Source organism: Bombina bombina, chromosome 12, assembly GCF_027579735.1.
Source record: "Bombina bombina isolate aBomBom1 chromosome 12, aBomBom1.pri, whole genome shotgun sequence".
In the NCBI taxonomy this organism is placed as follows: Eukaryota; Metazoa; Chordata; class Amphibia; order Anura; family Bombinatoridae; genus Bombina; species Bombina bombina.
The window spans coordinates 52,372,264-52,386,693 of record NC_069510.1 but is presented as its reverse complement, the minus strand read 5'-3'; the positions used below and the strand labels follow the sequence as shown (position 1 = coordinate 52,386,693).

The window sequence follows — 14,430 nt, the reverse complement described above, 5'->3', positions numbered from 1 at the left end:
TGCATATACACACACATACACACACGTACACTCACACATGCACACACATGCATATACAAACACATGTACACACACTCATGCACACACATGCATACATACACTCACACATGCACACACATGCATATATACACACACATGTACACACACATGCACTTCATGCCCACACACACACGTCCACTCACACATGCACACACATGCATATACACACACACGTACACTCACACATGCACACACATGCATATACACACACACGCAGACACATGCATACACACACAAGTACACACACACACATGCATACACATGCATACACACACAAGTACACACACATGCATACGCACACACGTTCTGCACACTGTTATTTATATGGCACACATGAACTTGCATTGTCTGGGGTTATTCAATATAAGGAACAGCCTACTGAACCTTGATATCTACATTCCCGCTGAACTTTTACAGAGTGTAGTCTTAAAATCCAGAGACAGACATCGTAATCTCCAAACATTTTTGAACATTCCATCAAGAAATATTGTAGTCCTTTAAATTTCAAGCAATTGAACATATATATAAAAAGTTCTTGTGCTGGTGACTGGGAAACACTATTGGACCTCATGGAGATTATTTTAATTGAGTACAAAATATCCTAATGGCCTCAATAGGAAGATGCATATAATGTTGTACTTCTAGGTATATAAAAAAGTTATCACAATGGTGAAGTGGGATTCTGAACGTTATTAATTAATTGATGGGTAAGATGCCTTTAAATTGTCAAACTACGTTTATAATTGCTATTGAATAAGTGCCAATCCTGATTCTGTATAACTATAATTTATGTATAAAACTTCATGCCCACCCCCAGAGACAGCATTGAGTACCACTGGCTTACAGGATAGGTCATAGTAATGTGGTACCAGGGGAAATGCAAGAACCTGCTATTTAAGTAGTGTTGCTGATAGCCTGCATATGTTTGCTTTCAAATTGCAGAACCTTCAATTTACAAGTGTTAAGTCTCATTTCCCATTTATCAGCCCATTCTTCCCATTTTTATACATCCCTTTGCAAAGAAATTACATCCTGCTCTGACATAATCACCTTACACAAGTTTCTGTCATCTGCATAAATAGAGATGTTGCTACTTAGTTCTTCCTCCAACAGGGCCTAGTACTGAGCCTTGGGAGATCCCACTTATTACTTTTGTCAAATATTAGTAAGCTTAATTTAATACGACTTGTTGTCCCCTGTCTTTTATTCAATTATTTATCTACAAAGTAACATTATCAGCTATTTTGTACTTTATCTCTTATGTGGCACTGTATCAGAAGCCTTTGTACGTATATCACAGCCTTTCTAAGTATATCACATCAAATAATTCATCTTTTTCTGTACTCTTGAATACAATCTCTTATAATCCCTTCCAGTATCTTCCCCACTACCGATGTCAGGCTTACAGGTGCATAGCTTCCTGAATCAGCCCAGCATCCCTTTTTAAATGTGGCACCACATCAGCTTTACATTAATCATGGGGTACTATTCCTAAGGATAAAGAGGTCCATCACTATCCTTTAGAAAAACGTATCAAATTATTTATCTACAAAAATTCCAATAGGCATTAATGGTTGTTTTCTGTAGAAATATTTAGATATGTTTTCCTAAAGGTTGTGATCGACCCTAACGAGTTTTAACAAAATATATAATAGAGGTTTGGCTATGACAGTGCAAAGTTCCTTTAGAACCTAGGGTGCATTCCATTTTGACCTATTGTTTTATATTTCTTGATAAATATCAATTTGTATGTAGCCACAATGGCTTGAGATTTATTGCTTGTACTTTTATAACCATGTGGTATGTGTTGATGCGTATATTTATTAAAAAAGTTTTAAAAGTCACCTGTCATGGAGGCTAGTGATGTCGCAAACCTAAAATTTTGCAAGTTCGCGAACCGGCGAACCGGGCGAACCCCCATAGACTTCAATAGGCAGGCGAATTTTAAAACCCACAGGGACTCTTTCTGGCCACAAAAGTGATGGAAAAGTTGTTTCAAGGGGACTAACACCTGGACTGTGGTATGCCGGAGGGGGATCCATGGCAAACTCCCATGGAAAATTACATAGTTGATGCAGAGTCTGGTTTTAATCCATAAAGGGCATAAATCACCTAACATTCCTAAATTGTTTGGAATAATGTGCTTTAAAACATCAGGTATGATGTTGTATCGTTCAGGTAGTGTAAGGGTTTTTTTTTTGTTGAAATGTACACTACTGTTTTAGCAGATATGACTTGCACTGGTGTGACACTGTGCCCTGGCAGGACCTGGAGCACACACGTGTGAGGGAAACTGACTGCTATTATTTTACAATAAAAAAGTTTTTGTTTTTTTTAAATGTATGTACACTACTGTTTTAGCAGATATGACTTGCACTGGTGTGACACTGTGCCCTGGCAGGACCTGGAACGCACACGTGTGAGGGAAACTGACTGCTATTATTTCACAGTAAAAAAAGGTTTGTTTGTTTTTTTTAAATGTATGTACACTACTGTTTTAGTAGATATGACTTGCATTGGTGTGACACTGTGCCCTGGCAGGACCTGGAGCGCACACGTGTTAGGGAAACTGACTGCTATTATTTCACAATAAAAAATGTTGTTTTTTTTAATGTATGTACACTACTGTTTTAGCAGATATGACTTGCACTGGTGTGACACTGTGCCCTGGCAGGACCTGGAATGCACACGTGTGAAGGAAACTGACTGCTATTATTTCACAGTAAAAAAAGTTTTTTTGCATTTTTTTAAATTTACACTACTGTTTTAGCAGATATGACTTGCACTGGTGTCACACTGTGCCCTGGCAGGACCTGAAACGCACACGTATGAAGGAAACTGACTGCTATTATTTCAAATTAAAAAAAGTTTTGTTTTTTTTTTAAATGTACACTACTGTTACACCAGATATGAGTGGTGGCACTGGGCAAGTGGGCACAGTATACGCTGTGAGCCTAACACACACGCTGGCAGACAGGCAACTGCAATTAGATTACACAGGAAAAAAAAAAAAAGCAGACTGATGTTCTAGCCCTAAAAAGGGCTTTTTGGGGTGCTGTCCTTACAGCAGAGATCAGATGAGTCCTTCAGGACTGTAGTGGACACTGAATACACTAGCCTAGCTATCGATTTCCCTATTAAATCAGCAGCAGCTACACTGTCCCTCCTCTCACTAAGAATGCAGGCTCTGAATGAATCTAAAATGGATGCTGTCCAGGAGGTGGGAGGGTCTGGGAGGGAGTGTCTGCTGCTGATTAGCTGGAACTGTTCGTGACATTACTAATGGAGGCCTCATGATTTTAGGTGCAAGGGGTTAACTTTTATCCGTGTTAAATGTTTTTGTTTTTTTAATGGATGTGTGTCCCTGTGTTTTTTTTTTCTTAAAAAACAAAACAAAAAATGATTTCATTCATAAATAGCTGTAAGCTTCACTGGCAAAATCTTTATTTTCTAAGGTCAGTTTTGCAGCCCCAACTTAACACAGAGAGTGACTTTTATAATACAGAGATGTCAACAGAGTGCCCTCTACCCAGAGAGAGCTGAGGTCGGTCAGAGGTGACACCCTGGAATATCTTATGACATATTTTTATCACACTTATGTGATTGGGTGACCAAATACGATAGACGTCATATTTGTTATCAAAATAATCCTCATGACATCACAGGCGGATTGCCTATCTGTGTATAAGAACTAGATATACAGAACAGACGTTATAAGGTGTTCTATATTTTCAGCAGAGATTCAGAGTTTTATGACAGGCCATCAGGGAAAGGGGTGGTTACTTTCTGGGCCCACTCTGTAAGGAGGAAATCTGATATCATAGAAAATAGTATATAACTTTGATTCCAACAATAAGTTTGTCATTCTACATGGGAACCCTTGGCACAGGTACAGTGTTAGGATCTGTTTTTTCTCCATTTTAATTTTTAAACTGTTTTGCCTCATGTGATTTTATTTGTGAAACAGCTATTTTTTCTTTAACAAATGCACTGTGATTTTTTTGCATAATACATTTTCCTTTATTAAAGGGACATGATACCCAAATGTTGAAGCACTTGAAACTGATGCAGCATAGCTGTAAAAAAGCTGACTAGAAAATATCACCTGAACATTTCTATGTAAAAAAGGAAGATATTGTACCTCACAATTCCTAAGTATTCACCCCCCACTGTAAGGAGACTTTAAAAAGCCAGTCAGCTAGCTTGTCCCAGGACAAGCTAGGGAGTGTGCATCTGCCTTGTGCAGGCACCGTCATGTTATTTTCCTTATCAGTTTAAAGGGACATTCTAGTCAAATTTAAACTTTCATGAATCAGATAGGGCATGCAATTTTAAACAACTTTCCAATTTACTTTTTTCATCAAATGTGCTTTGTTCTTGGGTATTATTTTTTGAAAGCTAAACCTAGGTAGGCTCAAACTAATTTCTAAACAGTTAAAAACCGCCTCTTATCTCAGTGAATTCTGACAGTTTTTCACAGTTAGACAGCGCTAGTTCATGTGTGTCACATAGATAACATTGTGTTCACTCCTGTGGAGTTATTTAGGAGTCAGCACTTATTGGTTAAAATGTATGTCTGTCAAAAGCACTGAGATAAGGGGGCAGTCTGCAGAGGCTTAGATAAAAGGTATTCATATAGGTAATAAGTGTATTAATATCACAATCTTGGTTATGCAAAACTGGGAAATGGGTAATAAAGGGATTATCTATATTTTTAAACAATAAACATTTTTAAGTAGACTGTAGTTCTATGAAATCTCATGAGATAACAGCAAAGGCAAAGCATTACCTCAGCACTGCTGATGCTTATTGGCTATTTATTTTTTTCAACTTGCAGCTGGACAGCAGCTGAAGTACAACTGTTTACACAGCACTTACTCTGGTGAGCTGAAATTTTTTGGAGGTAAAATATCTTCCTTTTTGACATAGAGATGTTCAGGTGATATTTTATAAACACGTCTCATATTAACATCACTGCACACTGTTAATCAATCAAAATAAAGAGTTTTCAACCTGTGATCTAATCACTACCCCCCCCCCCCCCCCACCACACACACACACACACACACACACACTGGCCTTCATCATATGGATTTTTTTCAATATTACAAGATTAGGGGGGAAATTGTCTGTTTTCTTTCTTTAGTGGTATTGTTGACAGAGGCGATTTTTGATTGTATTTGCTTGAAAAATCCACTGACAACTGTCTCTCATGTTCAAAATTCATTATCTGCCATAAACAATCACAAAATTAGGATCAACCCCAAAATATTGTCATTGTTGATATTTCACTGCTTGATATAACTTTATATTAGCGTAACATAAAACACCTTGTAATTACATCACTTTACTATAGTCCAGTGTTCCCTCTAAGGCTAGTTTTGTGAGTGACCTAGCAATGAATCAGTTAATTAGAGCAATTAGCAAACACTACACAATGCAGACTGCAAGGTATGGTTCCCTTATTAACTGTTTCACTGCTTGGCTGCTCAAAAAACTGGCCTTAGAGGGAACACTGCTATAGCCATGCAATAAATTAACATACTGACCAAATATGGCAATGTTCTGTATATAATAACATCTTATTTGCCGTAATTTTTTTTTCATTGGCCAAACTCCTATCACTTTCCTTATATGGTGGAGCCAATTTGGCTCCATTTCTATTTTTTTAGCAAAACTTACATTGTTTTGCAGCATCTTATGTTATTACCTCTGTTGAACCCAGTTAGAGACATTTATGTAGCAGGGTTAGGCTTGTGATTGAAAAACCCATAATTTTTACAGTAAAGTGACAGTAAAAGAAAGCAAAATAAGTAATTAGGAATATTGCAATTTGTAATTATTATGCATATTTATATATAGTGGAGCGTAATATTGCACTTACGCGAGCGCAACATTTGTGATCCACTCAGTAATAGCATCGCACGGAAATGTGCGCTGGTATTACAAATACAGTGCAATGAGAATGCAACGTCGCGTTCGCATTGCCGCAAGCCCGTTTCCATAGGCTCCAATGGGAGTCTCGTTTTCATGCAGTCAGCCATGGCAAACGACCTAGCACAGCGCAGGGGGCAATTTGCACAGCACTGGCAGCAATAAATACATATTTATATGAGTATATACAAATATATTTCTATAGAAAACACAGTCCCCATTGACCTCCATGTAAAGGCACTTTAGGTGCCGTTTTTTTCTAACACCCTACATCCCCTGACTTTAACCCCTTATAACAGCTTTGTGCAGTTTTTTAATTTAAAAAATGCCCATTTTTATATTTTATTTTAATGTAAAGTCCTTTTTATTTGGGGGACAACTTTTTATATTTAACCTAAGGTCTGACCTGTTTAATTGTGCTTAGTGCAAAGTGAAGCCGCAAGCTTGCGATAGCATTAACCAGCCACTTGTAATGTCTGGTTATTTAACGTGCGCTCATAAACTGGCAAATTTTCCCCTTTAAAGGACCAGTCAACACATTAGATTTGCATAATCAACAAATGCAAGATAACAAGACAATGCAATAGCACTTAGTCTGAACTTCAAATGAGTAGTAGATTTTTTTATAACAAATATCAAAGTTATGTATATTTCCACTCCCCTTATACCATGTGACAGACATCAGCCAATCACAAATGCTTATACGTATAGTCTGTGAATTCTTGCACATGCTCAGTAGGATCTGGTGACTCAAAAATTGTAAATATAAAAGACTGTGCACATTTTTTTAATGGAAGTAAATTGGAAAGTTGTTTAAAATTACATGCTGTATCTGAATCATGAAAATTTAATTTAACCTGAGTGTCCCTTTAAGGGTGCACGTTAAGATAGCACTCCACTTGTAATCAGGCCAATTATATTACAAAATCAATGTTTTACATAACCATTTAACAGTGTTCAGTACTAGAGCTTATTTATGTTACCTGCATAATTTTAATGCTTCAGGTTTTGGGTTACATTTTTTATAGGGCTAACCAGGGGTGGACTGATAAGCTGGGCAAATAGGACCTGGACCGAGGGCCCAGTATGTAAGGGGGCCCACAAATGGCATCTCCATTGCTTCTGATGTGCTGCTTAAGCTGGGGTTGACAGCTGCCCTATCAGTGACTAAGCAGTTAAGTGTGGGTTTAACCCTGGCCTGGATGTGGGGTTTGTTACTAAGGGGGCCTAGAGTGTGTGTGGGGGGTCCTGTCAGGGGTCTGTTGCTGTGAGTGCCCTGGAGTGTGGGGTCTGGTCCTGGAAGTTGGAGGCTCTGCCTTTGGTCTTTGACGTTAGCGGTCCTGGCCATGGAGGTTGGGGGGCAGGGCACGGAGGCTTCTATGTACATGTGCATACATTTGGGTCAGTGTGAGACATTGGAGGCCCTTCCCTTATTTTTGCCTGGGGCCCTGATTGGTCTCAGTCCACCCATGGGGCTAACCCCTTTAGTGATAAAAGAAGTGCCATTTTTTGGGACAGTCTACTGCAGAATTCTTATTGTTTAAAAAGATAGATAATTCCTTTATTACCAATTCCCAGTTTTGCATAACCAACACTTTTATATTACTATACTTTTTACCTCTGTGATTATCTTGTATCTAAGCCTCTGCAGACTGCCCCTTATTTCAGTTCTTTTGACAGACTTACATTGTGGCCAATCACTGCTCTATCATAAGTTACTCCACGGAGTGAGCACAGTGTTATTTATATAGCAGGCATGAACAAGCGCTGTCCATCAGTGAAAAACTGTCAAAATGCAATGAGATAAGAGGTTTAGAAATTCAAGGGTTTAGAAATTAGCATATGAGCCTAGCTAGGTTTAGCTTTCACAAAGAATACCAAGAGAACAAAGCAAATTTGATGATAAAAGTAAATTGGAAAGTTGTTTAAAATTACATGTTCTATCTGAATAATGAAAGTTAAATTTTTACTAGACTGACTCTTTAAATGGTGTTTTTTGTTTTTTTTAAAGAAAGTCTTTGTTCTGAAAATTGTTCGTTATAAATGTGCAAAACAGACAATTAATTCAATTATTCATTAAAGATAAAAAAAAAGAAAACAAAATTATTGCATATATAAGTGATATTTTTTCTGGGCCAAAAGAGCCATCCCAAAACATACATTTATGTCCCTCTAAAAAGTAAAATGTTACTGCTATACATTCTATAAAACAGTTACTTCACTACCCTTAACATTTTATTGAACCACAAAAGATAAAATGACTTTAGCCAAAAAAAAGCACTAATGATATTTAAGGGTTAATTTGAAATATTGACAATTCTAGTTATTCCTTTACAAATAGCTCCCCCGCTCCCCCATACCTTGTAGCATAGATACTGATCTTAGCAAATTAAGGACATTTGAGAAGTAGTCATCTGTCCACTGTCACAAGAAACATATGAAGGTGCCACCAAGAAGGACACTTCCTCATCTTCATATTCTCTTTGTAGAAGATACTTGTGCTTATTAAACGTAGACCTTAGATTGGCCCACAGTATCAGGTCCATCCAATTTGAGGATGCACTTCTATGCATTTAGTGCAATAAGGATCCACACAGTTTGGGGACGTTCTGCTTAAGATCTACAGCAGTTACAAAGTGTCTGGCTGTGTCTGGCTGGAGGCAGGTTTCTTGTGTTATGTCACTGCTGTCATTTTCTTGGTGTCATGTTACCCTCTCCGCTCAGATCGTGTGTCACTCAACAGGGAAGCTCCATAGAAATATTAGCTTACAGTAGGCACAGCCTGACAAAAACGCCTGAAACCTTATATATATATCTCCACCTCTTGAGGCATTCTGTTAACTGCTTAATCCCCTATATCCTAGATTAGAAATTAGAATAAACGTGGACTTTATTGTCCTTTGTGTTTACATGTTTAAATCTGTGTTGTATAAACTCAGGCACATGCCAAATATCCTTTAAAGGGACATTAAAGGGACAGTAAACACAAACATTTTTATTGTTTAAAAATATAGATAATGGGGCCTATCTATCAACGACCGCTGCTCCGTAACCTGTCCGTCTGCTCTGAGCAGGCGGACAGACATCGCCGGAAATCAACCCGATCGGGTTGATTGACACCTCCCTGCTGGCGGCCGATTGGCCACGAGTCTGCAGGGGGCGGCGTTGCACCAGCAGCTCTTGTGAGCTGCTGGTGCAATGCTGAATACGGGGAGTGTATTGCTCTCCGTATTCAGAGAGGTCTGTCGGACCTGATCCGCCCTGGCGGATCAGGTCCACAAGACTTTGCTAAATATAGGCCAATGCCTTTACTACCCATTCCCCAGCTTTGCACAAAAAACATGGTTATATTAATATACTTTATAACCTTTAATCCTCTACATTTCTGTCTGTTTCTAAGCCACTACAGACAGCCCCATGATCACATGCTTTTGTATTTTGCTTTTCACGACAGGGGAAGATAGTTCATGTGAGCCATATAGATAACATTGTGCTGATGCACGTGGATTTTAACAACACAGCACTAATTGGCTTAAATGCAAGTCAATAGATAAAGTCGTGATCAGGGGGCCGCCAGAAGATGCTTAGAAACAAGGTAATCACAGAGGTAAAACGTGTATTAACCCTTCCCTGCCGGGGTTAACGTGTCTACATCGGAACAACTGTTCCGATGTAAACAAATTGAAATCTCGCGATCGTGCATGTGATCACAAGATCTCCTCAAGGAAGGGCCAGTGGCTTCAGGAAAGCCAAGCGGTTAGGACGTTGTATTCCGTCCTTCGGCGTTAAAACCCAGCAAATGCCCTAACGGCGTTAAAAAGTTAATATAACAATGTTTTCTGTGCAAAACTTGGGAATGGGTAATAAAGAGATTATCTATCTGTTAAAACAATAAAAAAATTGAGTTGACTGTGTGAAAGCAAAGATTAGATCGAGCATAGCTTGTAGAAGAGCGTATCAAATTATTTATCTAGAAAAAGATTAGATATACTGCAATAAAGAATTGTTATCGACGGCTGTATTAGTTGATTAAATAATAAAGATATAAAAGTAAAGGTTTAGTTTCTATAAACTAATGGGCGCTGCAATGTTCGGATCAAGATTTCTCCTTATATGTTCTGCGGAGGATAATTACACCACACACTATATTATTATTTCTAGTGTTATTATATAAGTTTATATTAATGTGTGTATGTGGCTGACAGAGGGGCTGCAGGGCTAGGGGTCTGAACTAATGTGTGCATGTGGCTGACAGAGGGGCTGCAGGGCTAGGGGTCTGAACTAATGTGTGTATGTGGCTGACAGAGGGGCTGCAGGGCTAGGGGTCTGAACTGATCTGTGTATGTGGCTGACAGAGGGGCTGCAGGGCTAGGGGTCTGAACTGATCTGTGTATGTGGCTGACAGAGGGGCTGCAGGGCTAGGGGTCTGAACTGATCTGTGTATGTGGCTGACAGAGGGGCTGCAGGGCTAGGGTTCTGAACTAATGTGTGCATGTGGCTGACAGAGGGGCTGCACGGCTAGGGTTCTGAACTGATCTGTGTTTGCGGTTGACAGAGGGGCTGGATAGCTAGTGGTCTGAACTAATGTTTGTATGTGGCTGACAAAGGGGGTACAGTGCTAGGGTTCTGAACTAATGTGTGTTTCTGGCTGATAGGGGGGCTGCAGGGATAGGGGTCTGAACTAATGTGTGCATGTGGCTGACAGAGGGGCTGCAGGGCTAGAGGTCTGAACTAATGTGTGTATATGGCTGACAGAGGGGCTGCATGGATAGAGGTCTGAACTCATTGGGGAATGTGGCTGAAAGAGGGGCTGCAAGGCTAGGGGTCTGAACTAATGTTTATATGTGGCAAAAAGAGGGGCTGTAGGGCTAGGGGTCTGAACTAATGTGTATACGTGGCTCACACAAGGGCTTAAGGTCTGGGGTCTGAACAAATGTGTGTATGCGACTGAAACAGGGGCTTCAGGTCTGGGGTTTCAACTAATGTCTGTATGCAGCTGACACAGGGGCTTCAGGTCTGGGGTTTCAACTAATGTGTGTAAGGGACAGACTCAGGGGCTGCTGGACTATGGGTTTAAACTAATGTGTGCATGCAGCTCACACAGGGGCTTCAGGTCTGAGGTTTGAACTAATGTGTGTATGCAGCTGACACAGGGGCTTAAGGTCTGGGGTCTGAACTAATGTTTGTATGCAGCTGACACAGGGGCGGCAGGATAAGGGTTTGAACTAGTGTGTATGTGGCTGACCAAGGAATAGGGGTTGGAACAAATGTGTGTAAGTGGCTGACACAGGGACTCCAGGACTAGGAGTTTGAACTAATGTGTGTGTTTGTGGCTGACACAGGGGCTGCAGGACTAGGGCTTTTAACTAGTGTGTGTATGTGGCTGACACAGGGGCTGCAGGACTAGGGCTTTGAACTATTGTGTGTTTGTGGCTGACACAGGGGCTGCAGGACTAGGGCTTTGAACTAATGTGTGTATGTGGCTGACACAAGGGATGCAGGACTAGGGCTTTGAACTAGTGTGTGTTTGTGGCTGACACAGGGGCTGCAGGACTAGGGGTTTGAACTAATGTGTGTATGTGACTGACACAGGGGCTGCAGGACTAGGGTTTTGAACTAATGTGTGTATGCGGCTTACACACGGGCTGCAGAACTAGGGCTTTGAACTATTGTGTGTATGTGGCTGGCACAGAGGCTGCAAAGCTAGGGCTTTGAACTAATATGTGTATGTGGCTGACACAGGGGCTGCAGGGCTAGGGGTCTGATGGGGATGAATTGGGGCAGCAAAATGGGTTGATCTAGCTTTACATTCCTAGGCCTATTTTGGTCCCAACTCAGTCCAGAGTAAAGCTTTTATTCCTGAGTTTGACCCCTTCCTGTTGGGACCTATTTGTCTACATCGGAACAAAGTTCTAATATAAACAAATAAGTAAAAATTGAAATCACACAATCGTACATGCGTTTGGGTGATTTCAATAATGGGGTTGGGTCAGGGGGGATTGCCTATAACTCTAGGCATGCTCTCCAGCCTGAAATACCATTTAGAAAGCTGCGAAGGTTTCAGGACTGCCAAATGGCTAGGACGTTCCATGCCATCCTAAGGGAGCTAAATCTGAGCACGTCCTAAACGCGGGAAGGGGTTAATCCTCATGATCTGAAAGTCATGTATTATTGGTAAACAAATGTAAAAAAAACTGAAATGTATCTGCAGGGCTAGAGGTCTGAACTAATGTGTGTATATGGCTGACAGAGGGGCTGCATGGATAGAGGTCTGAACTCATTGGGGAATGTGGCTGAAAGAGGGGCTGCAAGGCTAGGGGTCTGAACTAATGTTTATATGTGGCAAAAAGAGGGGCTGTAGGGCTAGGGGTCTGAACTAATGTGTATACGTGGCTCACACAAGGGCTTAAGGTCTGGGGTCTGAACAAATGTGTGTATGCGACTGAAACAGGGGCTTCAGGTCTGGGGTTTCAACTAATGTCTGTATGCAGCTGACACAGGGGCTTCAGGTCTGGGGTTTCAACTAATGTGTGTAAGGGACAGACTCAGGGGCTGCTGGACTATGGGTTTAAACTAATGTGTGCATGCAGCTCACACAGGGGCTTCAGGTCTGAGGTTTGAACTAATGTGTGTATGCAGCTGACACAGGGGCTTAAGGTCTGGGGTCTGAACTAATGTTTGTATGCAGCTGACACAGGGGCGGCAGGATAAGGGTTTGAACTAGTGTGTATGTGGCTGACCAAGGAATAGGGGTTGGAACAAATGTGTGTAAGTGGCTGACACAGGGGCTCCAGGACTAGGAGTTTGAACTAATGTGTGTGTTTGTGGCTGACACAGGGGCTGCAGGACTAGGGCTTTTAACTAGTGTGTGTATGTGGCTGACACAGGGGCTGCAGGACTAGGGCTTTGAACTATTGTGTGTTTGTGGCTGACACAGGGGCTGCAGGACTAGGGCTTTGAACTAATGTGTGTATGTGGCTGACACAAGGGATGCAGGACTAGGGCTTTGAACTAGTGTGTGTTTGTGGCTGACACAGGGGCTGCAGGACTAGGGGTTTGAACTAATGTGTGTATGTGACTGACACAGGGGCTGCAGGACTAGGGTTTTGAACTAATGTGTGTATGCGGCTTACACACGGGCTGCAGAACTAGGGCTTTGAACTATTGTGTGTATGTGGCTGGCACAGAGGCTGCAAAGCTAGGGCTTTGAACTAATATGTGTATGTGGCTGACACAGGGGCTGCAGGGCTAGGGGTCTGATGGGGATGAATTGGGGCAGCAAAATGGGTTGATCTAGCTTTACATTCCTAGGCCTATTTTGGTCCCAACTCAGTCCAGAGTAAAGCTTTTATTCCTGAGTTTGACCCCTTCCTGTTGGGACCTATTTGTCTACATCGGAACAAAGTTCTAATATAAACAAATAAGTAAAAATTGAAATCACACAATCGTACATGCGTTTGGGTGATTTCAATAATGGGGTTGGGTCAGGGGGGATTGCCTATAACTCTAGGCATGCTCTCCAGCCTGAAATACCATTTAGAAAGCTGCGAAGGTTTCAGGACTGCCAAATGGCTAGGACGTTCCATGCCATCCTAAGGGAGCTAAATCTGAGCACGTCCTAAACGCGGGAAGGGGTTAATCCTCATGATCTGAAAGTCATGTATTATTGGTAAACAAATGTAAAAAAAACTGAAATGTATCAGGTTCTTACTTCAGAGCTTGCAGATGTTATGCACCGGTGATCATATTCTTTTGCAGATAAGATCTTTCTATGGGGGCTCTTAATTTCCTATATTTCCATATTATGTTTGATTCTGTAAATAAATAGAAATATATATAAAGAAAAGATGGCATGAACTCACAAGCAGATAATGTATCACTGTGTATCATCAGATAACACCTACATACACACATGCATACATACATATTTACATACATGCACACATACATATATACATAAATTCATACATACATAAATATATACATACTTGGACAGATACATACATATACATATAATTACATACATACATGCACACATACATACATACATAAATATATACATACTTGGACAGATACATACATATAGATATAATTACATACATACATACATGCATAGATATATACATACATACAAACACATACATAAATACATACATGCACACCTACATACACACAAACATATTTACATACATGCACACAAACATAATTGCACACAAACATATTTACATACATGCATACATAGAAATGTATATACACGCACACATACAAACACACATAAAAATATACAGACATGCACACATACATACATATTTACATACATGCTCAAATACAAACGTATATACAGGTAGCCCTCAGTTTACGCTGGGGTTAGGTTCCAGAAGGAATGGTTGTAAATCGAAACCGTTGTAAATTGAAACCCAGTTTATAATGTAAGTCAATGGGAAGTGAGGCAGATAG

The 14,430-nt window shown here is 40.5% G+C and overlaps 1 protein-coding gene across 1 annotated transcript in view; it reads right to left on the bottom strand.

The window, feature by feature from the left end:
- RNF224 (ring finger protein 224) overlaps positions 1 to 8,621 on the bottom strand; it is a 50,682-nt gene extending 42,061 nt beyond the window's left edge. The window contains exon 1 of the mRNA XM_053695999.1: positions 8,334 to 8,621. The gene's annotated coding sequence lies outside the window, so the exon portion shown is untranslated. The remainder of the gene's footprint in view (positions 1 to 8,333) is intronic.
- Between the last annotated feature and the right edge of the window lie 5,809 nt (positions 8,622 to 14,430).